Below are 17199 nucleotides of genomic sequence, written 5' to 3' on the forward strand. Positions count from 1 at the left end.
AAACTGAGACATCTTTTAAAACTTTGAATTTTAATTGTTTTTAACTGGGAACCTTTAATCCTGTTTTAATGTTTGCATATTTGTATATTTTGAATTGTATGCTGATGCTTTTATGTTAAGCTGCTATGAGTCTACTGTGAGAGACATAAAGCAGGGTAAAACATTATTATTATTTTATTGTATGACACAGCAAACAAGATAGATATGCTGGATTTCGTATCACGAAATCACAAGTCGAACACTTCCCAATTGTCTAGGACTGTGTGATGTATTTTCAGATGATGCGTGCAGATCCCAGTAGGGTGGCCCTTTGCAGTTGACAGATTGTAATTTTGTCAATGTCTATTGTTTCCAAATGCCGGCTGAGATCTTTTGGCACAACACCCAATGTGCCAATCACCATCGGGACCACCTGTACTGGTTTCTGCCAGAGTCTTTGAAGTTCAATTTTGAGGTCCTGATAGCGGCTGAGTTTTTCCTGTTGTTTTTTGTCAATGCGACTGTCACCTGGGATGGCAACATCAATGATCCAAATCTTTTTCTTCTCCATAACTGTGATGTCTGGTGTGTTGTGTTCCAGAACTTTGTCAGTCTGGATTCAGAAGTCCCACAGTATCTTTGCGTGCTCATTTTCCAATACTTTTGCAGGTTTGTGATCCCACCAGTTCTTTACAGCTGGGAGGTGGTACTTGAGGCATAGGTTCCATTGAATCATTTGGGCCACATAGTTGTGCCTCTGTTTGTAGTCTGTCTGTGTGATTTTCTTACAGCAGCTAAGGATATGATCAATGGTTTTGTCAGCTTCCTTGCACAGTCTGCATTTTGGGTCATCAGTTGATTTTTCGATCTTGGCCTTAATTGCATTTGTTCTGATGGCTTGTTCCTGGGCTGCAAGGATCAGGCCTTCTGTCTCCTTCTTCGGGTCCCATTCGTGAGCCATAGCCAGGTCTTCTCCTAATCAGCTTTTCCTTCAATTTTGTCAAGGAACTTTCCATGTAATAATAATAATAATAATAATAATAATAATTATTATTATTATTATTATTATTATTATTATTATTATTATTATTATTTTGAGTTTGGCACTCAGTGCCACGCACCATGAAAATGTTGGTAAAAAAATTAATCAGAAAGAACTAAAACTTAATTCTCACCCATGTGTATATTTCTGTCCCTTAGGACTAGGAGAACATTACTAAATGAAGGAAAAGATAATTAGCACAGATGTTCTTGATTATATTGCAATGTATTTTTGATTCCTAATCCAGATGGAGATTAGAAATGTTACTCTACAATAACAAAAATAAGAAAACTAATTGAGAGAAGTATAAACAAAGATGCAATGGGGTGAACCTGTGGCTGGATCTACTCTGCCAAATAATGCATTTTGAACTGCATTATATGGTCATGCTCATATGATGCAGTTCAATGCAGTTCTTTTTTTTAGTTCTAACTGCATTGTATGTGTCTACATTGACCATATAATGCAGTTCAAATTGCATGTAGATCCAGCCTAGTGTCAGAATCCAACGATAACCTGATGCTTCATTGGGTGTAGCTACATATTATTAGTGAATATTTTCTTAATCAATTTATGGTTCCACTAGCAAACACGTCAAATTAATGTTTGCCATGGGGAGACGTTAGTTCAAGAAGTTCTTTCCACCCACCCACATTAGCAATTTACTCTCATATTTGTATTGCAAAGAGAATAATTATGTTTAATATTGTAGGTTAGTCATTCTTTCCTCATCTTTTTTTATTCATATGCCACCTGTCACATGAAAAGTGAAGCAGTAATAAAGAAAGTAAATTAACAATGCCCATCAAGTGTAGGAGCACAGGACAACATGAATGCCACATTTATTTTCATTTACAAACGCTAATAAAGCAATCAGGCGCATTTATGTTTCATTGATTGACACAGAATGACACGATGCATTATTCATGGATAGGAAATATAGACTGGTTGGCTTTTTCATACCTGTGCAATTGATTTCAATTTTCGAAATGAGTGGAAATGAATATTTGTTGTTTATCACTGATAGAAATGCCAGAACCTCTGGTGGCATACATAATGAGGAACTCTTTTCCCTTTCAGCAAATATTTTACTTAGATCTCTCTCTTTCTCTCATTGAAGTGTGTGTTAATTATACATAAGCATCTATCTATATATATTGCTCTCTGTAAATAGGTTGAGAGATAGATACTTCCCAAAATTTATGGCTGCTTCTTCCTCACAACAAAACAGATGTCAATACATTCACTACAATTGAAGATGGGGCTATTAAAATGAACAGACCTAACTTTCAGTGGATAAGTAACCAAAACAAGAAACAGGTTTATCTCCCATCACAGTGGCATCAATGATATGCCAATACTTTCTGTAAGAGGTTTGAAATGATTATTTTAATTGCTATGTAGGGAAAATAAATCAATGATGTATATACTTATATGTAATTATAGACATTTTAGGCAAAAGCTTAATCTCAAGAACCGGGTGGAATTATCAGTGGCTCAATATAAATACTGTACTTTGACACTGATAAAAAAGGAGTGTTGAAAGGCCTTTGTGGAATGCCTGGGCAGGAAAATGTTATGTATAATCCCACCCCAAATCTCCCAAGGGAAAAGCATGTGAAACATACTACAGTAGAGTCTCACTTATCCAATCTAAACAGGCCGGCAGAACCTTGGATAAGCGAATATCTTGGATAATAAGGAGAGATTAAGGAAAAGCCTATTAAACATCAAATTAGGTTATGATTTTACAAATTAAGCACCAAAACATCATGTTATACAACAAATTTGACATAAAAAGTAGTTCAATACGCAGTAAATAATTACTGTATTTACAAATTTAGCACCAAAATATCATAATATATTGAAAACATTGACTGCAAAAATGGCTCGGAAAATCCAGAAACTTGGATAAGCGAGGCTTGGATAAATGAGACTCTGCTGTATTTTGTTCAATATACACAAACCTCCATTTAAAAATAAATTTATGAATAAATACTCCCAAGTACCTGAGTTAGAAGTCCTTTGTTTAAGACTGTGAACAATTTTCAGAGTAGGCAGTACTGAATTTAATTATCTGAGTCAATAGAAGAAGGCTGGTAAGTTTATGTTCTGGACTTGCTGAATAACCCATTTTATATTGTTACCTATTATATAGTACCTAGTCCTAAAATGAATTGTTAGTTCCATTTAGAATAGGCTCTTAGAATCAATGGTAACTTGATAAATTGACACTTATGAGTGTGGCTCTACGTTAGCTAAGTCTAAGAGTAGGATTCAGTCTAGTTCTTTAGAAAAGGGTAGGACCAAATAAAGGTTTTTTTCTCCTTGAAGATGAACTTTTGATATATTTCCCTCTGTTTTTTTTTTTTTTGGGGGGGGGGGGGGATAAACTTTGGACATCATAGAGCCAATCCAGACAGGCCGATATCCTGGGACCTGTCTCAGTTTTAATTGAGTCATCCAAATGATGCCTCAGATAAAACCACATTAATTGGGAACAAATTAATCTTAAAGTTGTAGGGATTGGTCCTGGGGACTGCGTCATGAGGTTCCTGTGCCCAATACACACCGTTATTTGGTTTTTCAGGCTCCTGGAACCCGAAAGACTGGGAGGGCACCCCCTCCCCCAGGCTCCAAATTTTGCCCTAAAAGTAAAATAAAAAATACTAAGCCACCATAAATATCCTCCTCCCACCCTCTGGTGTGATCAAATGATGTGCCAAGAGATTGGGGGGGGGGGGGGAAGGGTGAGGAGAGATTTTTTCTCCTTGCCCTCCTGCTCCTGGCCTGCCATTTCTTCATGCCGGGGGGGGGGGGGGCATGGTGGTGAAGTACTTCTTACTTTACTTTTAGGGGAAAATTGGGGGGCTTTGGGGTGAATGCATGTCATCCTAATTTTAAAGCAGGTTTTTCATACTCACTTTGGAATGGATTTTTGTCCTGTCTGGAAGCACCCTTAGATTTCCTGAAAGTAATTTTAAGTAGAGAATAATAGTACTTTCACAATATTAAATTACTTTCAGCATTCCATGGGATTTTCACATTCAGGAATAGTTTATGCCATTAAATATCAAATGTGGGGTAAAGGCTATTGTGACTTCATTAGGAGCTTGTCTCAACTTTTGACCAGGTGCTGTTGGAACTGGGAAACATGTTAAATATCAGAGATATTTTCTGCAAAGCTGGAAAAGGAAAACCTTTGATTCTGTCATGAACTACGCATGTAGACAACGAGAGGGGGAAATGCAGTTAAATACTCAGCTGGCAATTTCAAAAGAAAGGTTAGGTCTTAGCTCCTCCACATTTTAACTAAATTTACATTCAGCCTAAAAAACATCCAAGTCTGAGACGCAAAGAATATCTTTAAATGCCAGCTTAGGATATATCCACTGTCATTTCTGGTCACTGACTAGGGATGACAAGAATAATTCTATTATCTGGTAGCCTCCAAGTGCTGAGTTTTAATTGAGATATACAATAGGATGCTGTATTAGAAATCTCCACTGATCATATTTACTGAATGTTGCACATACTCTGTCAATTTCAATTTCCTTCATTGATTTTTATTGCCTAGTGGCATAAAACCGAAAAGAGTGTGGACATTTTTTCTTGCCCTTCATGAAAAAGTCATGCATTCACAAACCCATGCACAAATTTCACATTTCAAGACTTCCCTTTGCCAAAAAATATATATGAAGAATTAGGTTTTTAAACAAAAGAGACATTTTTTCAGATAATTGTGATTTGGTCATAAAACCACGAAAGAAACAGATGAAACAGGATTTGGGCCCTACTCTACTCCCTACTCCTGCAGTTTAGATCTTTTAATGGAAATAAAACCTCAGGAGGTGAATGACATCTATATGTTTATCTATTTCAACCTTTTCTTGACACAGAAATGTTGAAGCTCTGGGCATGTTTACACTGGCTGCTAAATTTGGGGCTGGATACATGCTATGGTAATATTGTTATCTACATGGCCCAACTGGGTCAAGAATACTTTAGCAATGCTGATCTATCACCTCAGCTGATAGGGGATAAAAGCCTCGTGACTTGAAGGTTGGGTTGCTGACCTGAAAGCTGCCAGGTTTGAATCCCACCCGGGGATAGTGTGGATGAGCTCCCTCTATCAGGTCCAGCTCCATGCGGGGACACGAGAGAAGCCTCCCACAAGGATGGTAAAATATCAAAACATCCAGGTGTCCCCTGGGCAACGTCCTTGCAGACAGCCAATTCTGTCACTCCAGAAGCAACTCCGGTTGCTCCTGACACACAGAAAAAAACCACTCCACAGTTACAGAGCTCCATAGGAGCTGCTGGCTGTCATGAGTGCCCCATTACGACATCAGCAAAGGTGCCTCGATGACCAGGAGAGAGAAGGGAAGTAATCTTGTATGTGAGCCTGAATTGATGTCTGAAAGGAGTTTCTGTGATGGCCCACTGCTCAAATGTAACCCTGTTGCCAGCTGTGAGTGGTGGTTGTGATATGGATATGATCCATCCCCTGGTATAAACAGAAACAATGTAGTGGCACTGATCAGGACAGCAAATTGGTCTGAATTAGACCCGATCTCATTGTCCAGACTGCCCTGAAACTTTGGGATACTCAGAATTTCAGCACATACCAGACATTGTTGAATGTCATGGGGAAAGCAAGGAGTGAATTTGAGATGATTTGCCCATGTAGACAATCTTATGACTTCATCAAATGCAGTATAATCCATGTTTTTACACATTTAAGAAATGGCAAGCCATAGTGCCCTTCACACAACACAAACTTCAATTGTGGAGTTGAGGTATTTTTCCGTTTGGTTTTTCCAATGACCCCTAAGCCGGTTGGCAATCAACTTATTTTTAAATTCTCACATAGAGATGGGCAAAATGGCCAATTTCCACATGTGATATGAATCCCTGTTGCCCTCTTGTAAATAAAACAATCACGCTGTTAGTGAGAGGAGCTGAAATGCCCATTTCCCCAGATAGCCAATGCAGAGGCTTAGGGAAAAAAAATCAAGGTTCATTTAAAACAACGTCCTATGAACTCTAGTGCAAAGGCTCTGGGAAAGATGAGGGTTAATTTTAAACCACTTCCTACAATCCAGGGTAATGTGTATTTTTTTAAATAAATTATCAAAATCCTGGAGGAACAATGGGAGGAAACAAATCTCAGTACAAATGACCCCAGCAAAGTGTCACTTTAAAAAGGTGCCTAGCTCTGCTTCAGTGGAAGGGTCTTAAGTGGTAACGACCCAATGGAAAGTGCCACCTTAGGAAAGATGCCTTAAATCTGCTTCACTAGAAGGGTCTTGAAGGCAAAAGACCTCAGGGAAAGTGCTTCTTTAAGAAAGATGCTTAACTCTGTTTCACTGGAAGGGTATCCTTGAAATGGGAGGAGTCATCACCTGCTCATGTGATGGGAATTAAGCAAATGGTTGAGTTAGAAGCTGGAAAAGGTGATCTTGTGTAATGGGACTAAATAAATTCTTTGTCTTCTTTAAAGACAGAGCCCCACGAAACACCACCCTTTCCCCTACTTTCCTTGTTTTCTCCAGCTCCTTGTGATGAAGTCCCTTCTGTTCCAGGATAGACTTGGGATTTGTGATAAACTTATCAGAAGCTAATCATAGGTTCGCAACAAGATTAGCAATAGTGATAGATACATTTTTCTAAGACACTGTCCACTACCACCACCAATTTTTTCAAAAGTCTGCATAATGAAGCAAATTTGCCAAGAGTCATTGGGGGAGGGGTAAATTGACATGAATATGAAATTACTAGTTCCTTTAGATTATCCAGTGGTTTTGTTCTCACCACATCCACCTTGTTTGTGCATTCCTGTCTGTGAATAAATAGGACATTGTAGATTTTCCTTTTCCTTTTTTTCTATTTTTAAAGAGGTCCTGCCTACACTGTAAACCTATATTTGTTTCATACTAATTAACTACATAGGAGCCCCGGTGGCGAAGTGTGTTAAAGCACTGAGCTGCTGAACTTGCAGACTGAAATGTCCCAGGTTCAAATCCCGGGAGCGGAGTGAGGGCCCACTGTTAGCTCCAGCTTCCGCCAACCTAGCAGTTCGAAAACATGCCAATGTGAGTAGATCAATAGGTACCACTCTGGCAGGAAGGTAACGGCACTCCATGCAGTCATGCCGGCCACATGACCTTGGAGATGTCTACGGACAACGCCGGCTCTTTGGCTTAGAAATGGAGATGAGACCAACCCCCAGAGTTGGTCACGACTGGACTTAACGTCAGGGGAAACCTTTACCTTTACCTTTAACCACATGCTCATGGTGATGCCAAATCAGTTCACTTATAGAACTGTAGCTCTCAGGTTTCCCTAGGCCAAAGGAGAGTTTGGAAAACTAATTTATGTCTGTAGAACACATATAAAAGATTCATTTAGTTCAGAATTTGGAAATTAACTTCACAAAGGGAATTAGCTGTAGTTATAACTCCTAAAGGAGACCCTGGTGGGGCAGTGGGTTAAACCTCTGAGCTGCTGAATTTGCTGACCGAAAGGTTGGTGGTTCGAATCCGGGAAGTGGAGTGAACTCACTATTAGTCCCAGCTTCTGCCAACCTATGCAAATGTGAGTAGATCAATAGGTACTCCATGCAATCACGCTGGCCACATGACCTAGGAAGTCTATGGACAACTGCGGCTCTTTGGCTTAGAAATGGAGATGAGCACCAACCCCCAGAATCAGACATGACTGAACTTAATGTCAGGGGAAACCTTTACCTTTACTTTACCTATAACTCCTAAAATTGTTTGTTATGGCCAAAATGATGTGATATTTCCCTCCCCCTTTCCTTTATTGCTGTTTCCTCAGTCCTGGAACACAAGGTGTCATATAAAAGTTAAAATAGATGCAGTTAAAAGTTCTTCTCATAACCGTCACAGAAAACTTAAAATATAACCAAAGATATCAATAAAAAAATAAAACAAATCTGAACAGTACGGCACTTTAACATAAATTAATGTTATTTGTTCTTTTCTTTTTTTAAATGCAGGTCTTATAATCCAAAAACACATTTTTCCCATTTGATATCTATGTTGTCTCAATACCCAGTATGAAGCACAGCACAAGTCAGCATTTAGTGAAGTACTACCTCCATAACCATAAAAGGGGAAGTAAAGGGGAGTTTTACCCTTTATTAAGTGATAGTCATAATGTCAGGTAGTTATACCTCATTAATGGAAAACGGAAGTAATTACAAATAACGTGTTATGTGTGGAAAGCTGTTTCCAAGCTCTTCTAAAGTGCAATCTGAAGTTTCCTATTTCTTGAAGATGGGAATGCTAAATAGCCAACACAGCAGTGGCATTTTTTCTCTGAAATTGGCATTTGTTTATACTGTGGAGATGTGAGCCCACACATGTGGCTAAAATACTGATTATACTAGACTTCTTTTTGCGCAGATTGTGAGTCATTTCCTATTGCTTTCTTCCCCTTGAAAAGATTTACTCATTTGTCAAAATGTGGCCTTTAGTTTCTTTTAAAATTGACATCTCCATAAAGCTCTTGGGTGAACACAAAAATGTGCTCTGCCTTTAGTCAGACAGCATTATTTTTGATCAAATATTTGTGTATCTCCAGATAGCATTCCTCAAGGGCATCGACCCTAAGCCATCCAACTTCAAAATACTTGTTTCAATATTTTTAAAATTTTCGTGTTAGCTTCTGTACTTTGTATTTGGAGTTCAATAAGCATGCACACATTATTTTTTGTTTGCACGTTTTATAAAGGCCATTTTGAAATTGTTGTTTGAACCAACAATGTTGATTGAATAAAGTTTTTTTAATAATTTGAATTTTTTTCATGTTTTGAGAAAATTTGAATATTTTTGTGCATGTCTGTATCTAATCAAGTTTTCATTTCTAAGATGTTGCCAATTGAGAAAATTAAGGTGTGAGGGGAGAACATTCACAGGAAAGGAGAACTTGGAAAAATGAAACAGGCATTTCTTAGAACAAATGTTATATCTTTTAATATCTGTGAAGAAGTTTTATGAACAGTCACATCATCCTCATTTCTGGAAAAACATCTTGCAGTTAATTTCTCAGTGTAGCTCTACATATGTTTACAATGAAATATAAACCTATGTTCTTGCTTTATCTCAGTTGCACATTGTTGTGTGCCAAAAAGTTGTTTTTGACTTATGGTGACCCAAAATCAAACCTATCATGGGCTTTTCTTGACAAGATTTCTTCAAGGGAGCAAGTGTGATTTGCATGTGATTTGTCCAAGGGCACCCAGTAGGTTTCCATCATTGAATGGGGATTCAAACCCTAGTTTCAAGAGTCTTAATTCAATGCTGAATACCAAACTGTGTCTTAATGGTATTTATTTACTACAAGATATTGTGATCCTGAAGGGCATGGTGTTGGATTGGATGGGCCACATGTCCTCCCCCCCCCCTCCCCGATTTATATTCTATGTAGTATTAACCGCATTCAAAGCCAACAAATACCAGAAGATGAAATTTTGTGTATTCAAAAAGCTTGGAAAAAGTATCCAATTTTTCAAAGCACCCCCCCCCCCCCCCCACAACTGCATCCCTCCCCACAACTGCCTCCCCCCGGATTTGATCAAATGACATTTAGGGAACTCGATGATGTATTTTGGTGCAGAGCTGTAGTAAAATCCAGTGTGGTATACTAGTTGAAGGGTTAGATTGCATCTTGAGAAATCCTGTTTGCTCCTTCTATCAAGCCATGAAAGACATTCAGTGGTCATTGCCAGGCCAACCTTGTTGAATGGTTGTGTTGTACAGTGGGGAGAGGAAATGCATGGCCATGCGAGCATTAAAAGGAGGAGCGATTCAAATGAAAATGTGTATATTCTCCATTTGCGTCCATTAAAATGCAGTGATGGAGAATAACGTACCCATGAATATACTATATTCTTGGTATTTAATAACTCAGTCATTGTCAATCATCACCTTATTTGAATCATAGGAAATTAGAACCAATTCAATGGCAGGAGAGCTCAAATTGTAACTGCAATCCTTAGAAAGTTAGAGTATAGTAGTATCCACATTTGCCAATATCCTTTAGTATATGCTCAAAAATATGTGGAATCCTCATTGGAGGGTTTTGAGCAAACATCTGTCAGGGATTCTGTAGATATAGAATAATTGGTCTTGCGGGAGATGAGAACATGATCCAACCTGTGAGCATCATGTTTCTACGTGGTTGATTCATAATAGCTGCATATTGTTAGAATTATTCTCTCCCTCTTTTAGCCTTATCTTATTTATTTCAATTTATTCCAGTCTCCTCCCCCCCACATAACCAATTAAGTATAATGTGTCCCTTTTGGTATCTTAGTCATGTTGATTAGGATGTTCATTCCAAACCCAGCTGTTACCTTGAAATCACTGGCATTTCTCTGTGTGCTCATCATGGCCATTGAAGCTGGCAAGAAAATGCAAACTTTCTGTCTTGAAAATGTATCTTCAGATTTGTGGAATATTTATTATACACTTTTGATGTCTTAAATTGGATTTCCCTTAAATTTGTGCAGCCTAGCTTATTCCCTAAATACTGCAGTGCTTGCTTTGATTATCCAATTCAAGATCTGCCACCTTTCTTCAAACAGGTGTGTGTTGGGGGGTGAAATTGGCACAAAACCCTAATAATTCCCAATTTTATGTACGACATTGCAGAATATTATAAAAGCTTTCTGCTTTATTTAAAGGTGAGACTGCTTATTCCTACATTGTATGCTGCTTTTATGACCATTTAATATGACTGTATGGCATGCCTTTCTGGCTTTGTATAAAGTTTCATATTATTGCTCATAAAACATGACAATGCTACTTGTCAAGAAACTGTTCAGTCCCAGTTTCAAATCAAGTTGGTGGACCATACTGAACACAGATAAGAAAATACATATCTTAATGTAGCTATTTTTTTCCAAAACATTATAAATGATTACTCAGTTGGATAACTCTCTGATCCAGAGAATATGGTGCCCATGTGAAAACAGGATGGTACTCATACATTGAGAATGGACAGGGTAATAAAATGCTCATTATAGGAAGGAAATCATTTATTACATTCAGGGGATGTTCAATGAAGTGCAGATGGCATTGTCATCTACATGTGAATGAGGATGTGCATTCAAACTGGAATCTTACTGCAAATATACAAAACTTCTACATTCATATCATTTAAACTAGTGCTTTTGGGAACAAGTATGGAAACCTGGCATTGACTGCAGAAATTATGTTTACATGCATACTAAGTGATGTTCCAGTTGGGTATTCTTATCAGAAATGAGAAATGCTTGGGACCAGAAATGCATTGGATTTTGTAATACTTATATTTGCATATGTGTACATATTGAGATGTCTTGGAATTAGGATACAAATCTAATCACAAAATCAATTCATGTTTGATGTATATTGTATACACATAGCCTACAGTAATTTTATAAAATGTTTTAAATAATTAAGTATATGAAACAAAGTTTGTGTACATTGAACCAATGAAAAGCAGGGGTGTCACTCTCTCAGCCACCCAGGTGGATGATTTTGGAGTACAGTAGATTCTCACTTATCCAACATAAACGGGCCGGCAGAATGTTGGATAAGCGAACATGTTGGATAATAAGGAGGGATTAAGGAAAAGCCTATTAAACATCAAAATAGGTTATGATTTTACAAATTAAGCACCAAAACATCATGTTATACAACACATTTGACAGAAAACGTAGTTCAATACGCAGTAATGCTATGTAGTAATTACTGTATTTACAAATTTAGCACCAAAATATCACGATATATTGAAAACATTGACTACAAAAATGCGTTGGATAATCCAGAACATTGGATAAGCGAGTGTTGGATAAGTGAGACTTTACTGTACTTCGAATTTCGGAATTCCAGATAAGGGGTGCTCAACCCCAGATAAGGGGTGCTGTATAATATAAAAGTAAACCAGAAATGTCCTCCAAAGTTTTCTATACTTGCAAAAAAAAATACCAAATATTATTAGGATCTTCAACATCTGTTGCGTGCAAGAAAGGCAAGGTGTTCAAGCACATGTGATCAATTGGTAAGCTTTCCCCATCCCACCACTCTTTCCCTGTTCAGTAATAATGAAAAAGAATTACTAAATTGTACACAGGATAGGTTTGAAATTTACTCCATCCCAGTAATCATCCTCATCAACAGCCAGATATTCTACTCACTCCCCCTCTGATTTGATCCAGACTATGTTGGTGCAAATTAAAATGACCCAACTGAGCTCCTTGCCGATTTCTATCCTGAGCCATTATTTAAAACTGCCTGCCAGAGAATGAATGACTACAATACACAGACTTGCCCATACAATTGCAGAGGATATTGATTTCCTTTACAGTTCACATTCATCATTCGTAGTCTGAGACCTGGATATTCTGTGAAATTGGAGTGATGCCATCATGTAGTTTCTTGCATGTGTAATTGAAAAAGAAAGGGGGAACGGAAAGAAGCTGTGGTGGGAAAATTGTCAATTAATTGCTTTTTCCAGATGACTCAGATTCTTAAAAGCAGCTATTTTCATCAGTTCTTTCTCCCTCTCTGCCTCTTTTCAACTGCCCAAAAATCAGTTACCTAGGATAATAGTCTTTTGGGAAATTGTTAGAGATTTCTGCTACCACTGCCACTTCCACCACACTTACTGACTTTGTCCACACTGCACACACACACACACACACATACACACACACACACACACACACACACCTTTTGCAGAAAACCTGCAAAAGAGCTCTGGGTTGATTGAAACCTTGAACCCTGTTCAGCACCACACATTAAATGGATAAAACATTATTTTCCCTTTCAAGTGCTCTCAATTAACCATGGCATACACTCCAAACCAAATCGCCTATATATTTATCTTCTTTCCATCCAGTATTGTGTGTGAATGACCAATTTTCCTTGTTGCCCTTTGAAAGTCATCCATATGACACACACTTTAATAATTACAATCCATTTCTTGTTTATCATTTTCTTCATAAAAAAAAAACTGGTTGCTCTAAGAACAGGTTGAAATCTTGCTCCCTGGAGAGGACAGCAACTGTTCTCCACATTGATACACTGAACAGAAGAAAGAATGCGTGTTTGAATTAATGTGAAGTGAAAGAAAATGTCAAAAGGACTTCACAGCAGAACTGAACACGTAACTCGTACCTGTCTGAAACTTATTATCAAATGGACCCCGAGCATAAACAATTTAGGGGAAAATGCAAGAAGGATGGAATTGAAACACACACCTTTCAAGTCAGAATCCAACTTTCAGAAATGTATTCCAATCTTCTTTTTTGCTGCCTGCTTTTACCTTTTTTTTTCTGAACTGAACCTTCCCCTCACCCTCCTACCTTATGGATATGGTGATATGAATGCCAAAAATGCCAGCCCTTAGCAGACTTTGAAGTTTGTTTGTAAGTCCAAGGATAAAAGAAGAACATCACTCACCTTTATTTTCCCTGGTGGAAGTGGCTATTCGTTCTCAGAGCTCTGCTGTCCACTGCTGATCGAGTGCCGTCTTCTCTCCTCTCTGCCTGTAACAGTTAGCTCCCGTGCTGGCTCTGCCTGTATTCAGAGCTTCTGCTCCTGTTCTTTCTCTCCCTCTCTCTCCCTCTCTCTCTGCATCACTTTTAACTTAGGCAACTAGGAAACTGAAGCCAGAGGTACCCTGTATCTGATTGGTTTCCACTCCAAACCCCTGATTAATAAGAACTGTCCCTCACAGATGAAGAGCAATTGCTGCTGATGAAGCTGCAGCCAGTGCTCAAATGTGAGGAGGTTTGGGAAATGAGTAGGGAAGGTGTGCAGTGCATGTGAGTGATGTGCATTGGGGGGGGGGGGGGCTTTGGCTGTGTCAAACACAGAGTGATTTGCAAGTGAATGAAGGAGGAGGGCATAAAGAGCTTTTTGACAAGGACTCCCCTTGTACTAAAAAGGAGTTCTTTGCCTGAAGTCTCATGACTAAGTCTCATTTAATCTGTTCAGCCCTTTTCCGGGAAGAAGGGACATTCATGACTCCAGCCTGTAAATCAGCTGGACATCAGATTTTTATTACCCTGGTCCTCTCTCGTTGCGAGTCAGTGCCAACTGGGAACTCAGTGTTGCCTGAATGGGCAATACTACTCTGTGCATCCAGTGTGTTTCAGTTCTTTCACATTTAAAGGGGGAAATGACTTTCTCATTTATGCTAATTGTTTTGTTTTGTTTTTAATTTCCACCGCCAAAAATAAAGAGGAGGAAAAAATAAGACTGAGCATTTTAGGTTCTAAAACATTAACATATGTTTCTGAGAATGAATACCATTGCTTGAAAATTGCTCCTAATATCATGCTTCTGAGCTGGATTCTGATAAACTGGCTTGATTTATGATTTTGTTTCTGTTCAGCCATCCTACTGAATATCTCCGCATAGACATATAGCTATGATAGTGCCTTCATCTCTCAAAAGACAGCACAAATAACTGAAAATTGTCCAGCCAATTTCCACATTTACTGTGAAGTGCTTGTCACAGACCCAAAGACTAGATGGGTTATCAGTCTGTCATATGGCTTGTATGGGCATAAGCCTCTCCGCTGGCAAGTATCTATTGCAGTGATTGGAAGAGGACTTAGTCATATCTACTCAATATGTGTTTGGAAAAGCAAAAAAGTAGTGGAATGGCATTCTGGTCAAGTCTGATACCAACATGGAATGGGATATATCCATGCAATTATCTGCATAGTATAGAGACCCCAGAAAAAGGAATACATTTTGCCACCATTACTATCATCATGTTGTCTAGTTCCTCACCAGAACAACCCCATGAAGTAAGAAGTTACTTTCCGTATTCTGCCATTACACTGTGTGGTTCATGAGTAGAAGACGTCAATGGACTAAAAAGGCATATTTCATATTCTACCATGGTTAAATTGGTGATACCTGTTTCTAATCATTTGTTTGTAACTATTTCCATGCTTTTCAAATAGACATTCTTGTAATATATATATATATATATATATATATATATATATATATATAAACGAACCATGGAGAGCTGTTGAATGCAACAGTGAATGATAACTATAATGTATAACTGTGGTTGCCAAACACCAGGGAGCATCTTTTCAATTAACCCTGAAAGAAAACTATTCATAGTTTACAATGAGATTGTCACATGAAGTAAATGATTCTGGAAAAGCTAAACTTGGTGTACTAAGAATTCATATCAGGCCCATTTTGCCTGTCACTATATGAACTTCAAAACACACACAATACTCATATATCTGAAATGAAATAAAAGTAAATAATGAGTAGTAAGTTACTATCTTTCAGGGAAGATTGTCCACCCCTTCCTGATAATCTTAATGGGAAACCCCTTATGTATTTTCAAATGAAAGGGTTCCCCAGAATGTAGTTTGCAAGCCGCTACTTTCCAGCATTTTAGGAGTTTGTTGCTTTATTGGTCTTGAAGGACCAATAAAAACTATGGGTATTATTCAAAGGTAGCATAATTCACTTCTAATTGACTCAATGAGCCAGCAATGCTATGCACAAAGTCTGAGCAGGATGTTTTCTTGTATAAGCCAAAAAGTAACATGGAATGTTGGCTGAAAATGTGGTGAAAATTAAGGAGATACCTTTGAGAACCCAAAAGCTAGCTCAAAAAATTCACACTACACCATTATGAAGCTATTATTCCACTTTAATATCACAGTGGAATCTTCTGAAATCCTGGGAACTGCATTTAGAATTCTCAGCAAGAGTGTTCTAATGCCTGATCAGCTTCAAAACCCATTATTCTGTAAGATGGAAATATAGTAGTTAAAAAGAAATAATAGTGCTATAATTGTATAGTATGAATAGATCAAGGACGAAATACTATGAATTAATATGGTAGCAGATGCATTCAGTTAGATGTGAGCCAGGAAAAAACTTGTGAAGCCACCCATCCAACTATCAGCTACAGCATCCTCCTTGTAGCCCACTCTGAATCTTCCCCCTTTGAAGCTCTGTGAAGCTACCAATGCCACCCAAATGTGATGTGAGAAATTTTGATGGTGACTTGCTCATATCCAATTAAAGAAATGTGAAATGAAATTGCTTTCAAATTGTGTTCCTGGAAGTTTCTGGGAATGCTGGCCACAAGGCAGATGGATTACACCCCCTCCTCTTTCCAGTATGGATTGTGGTGGTTTTTCTCAGCCTGAGCAATCTCAACCAGGTCTCTGGTGGCTCCTGGCTAGGCCATCTAATGGAAAAAATAAATCTCTATTCCCTTATTTTATATATATATATATATATATATATATATATATATATATATATATATATATATATATATGGGTTTTCCCACATGGCAGAGGGTAATCCACATTGTTACTTCTGATTGAAAATAGCAGGGACCAATTCCTCTCCTTGAGAAAGTGAGATTTCGCAGAGGGGAGATCCTTTAAAGAGAGAGTATTCTCTCTCTGTCAATGGAGTATTCTTAAGAGCTAAATTTTGATTGATGGTAAACTAGATTCTGAACCATTCTGAGTCAAATAAGAACTGCAGGTTGGAGTTCTTGACAACTCAAGTGTTCTGTATAGTGGGCAAGGAACACCATGCTAATAGTATTTTGAGATGATGTATTATTATAGGTAGAAGCATTACTAAAATGCATGATTTCTTTTAATTTTAGCCAAACCATACTCATGTTAGCATTCTGAACAGAATAGCTGGGAGGTGGGATAATGATCAAGGAATTAGGTACAATCCTGTAATGTAAAGTTCTGTAGAAGCTGAAGTTAGCGCAATAATATCATAGGTTATTTGATTCCTATATTTGGTTGTGAAAACTGGACAAAGAAGAAAGTTGAGAGAAGGAAGCACACCACATATGATATGTGGTACTGGGGGATGGTTTTATGAATATCACAGACTGCTAAAAAGACATATGAATAAGTCTGTCCGTAAATCAGGCCTACAATGTCATTAGAAGCCAAGAAGACTAAGTAGAGGACGTTGTACTTTGGGCATATAATGAGAGAGCACAACTCACTGGAAAAGATGGCAATTCTCAACAAGGTGGAGGGCAGTAGGAAAAGAGTAAAACTCTACATGGAACACTGAAAAGCAAGCCCTGGAAACATCAACAAAAAAGCCCACTATAAAGTTCAGATTTCTGGT

General features: G+C 38.0%; 1 protein-coding gene across 2 annotated transcripts in view; it reads right to left on the reverse strand.

Annotated features, from left to right (window-relative positions):
- Positions 1–13883, reverse strand: part of cdh9 (cadherin 9) — a 165369-nt gene extending 151486 nt beyond the window's left edge. Inside the window, exon 1 of one of the 2 annotated variants that reach the window (XM_008114201.3) lies at positions 13498–13883. The gene's annotated coding sequence lies outside the window, so the exon portion shown is untranslated. The remainder of the gene's footprint in view (positions 1–13497) is intronic. The other variant, XM_062977618.1, reaches the window with a different exon arrangement.
- Between the last annotated feature and the right edge of the window lie 3316 nt (positions 13884–17199).

The sequence above is a fragment of the Anolis carolinensis genome, chromosome 4, assembly GCF_035594765.1.
Source record: "Anolis carolinensis isolate JA03-04 chromosome 4, rAnoCar3.1.pri, whole genome shotgun sequence".
Taxonomy (NCBI): domain Eukaryota; kingdom Metazoa; phylum Chordata; class Lepidosauria; order Squamata; family Dactyloidae; genus Anolis; species Anolis carolinensis.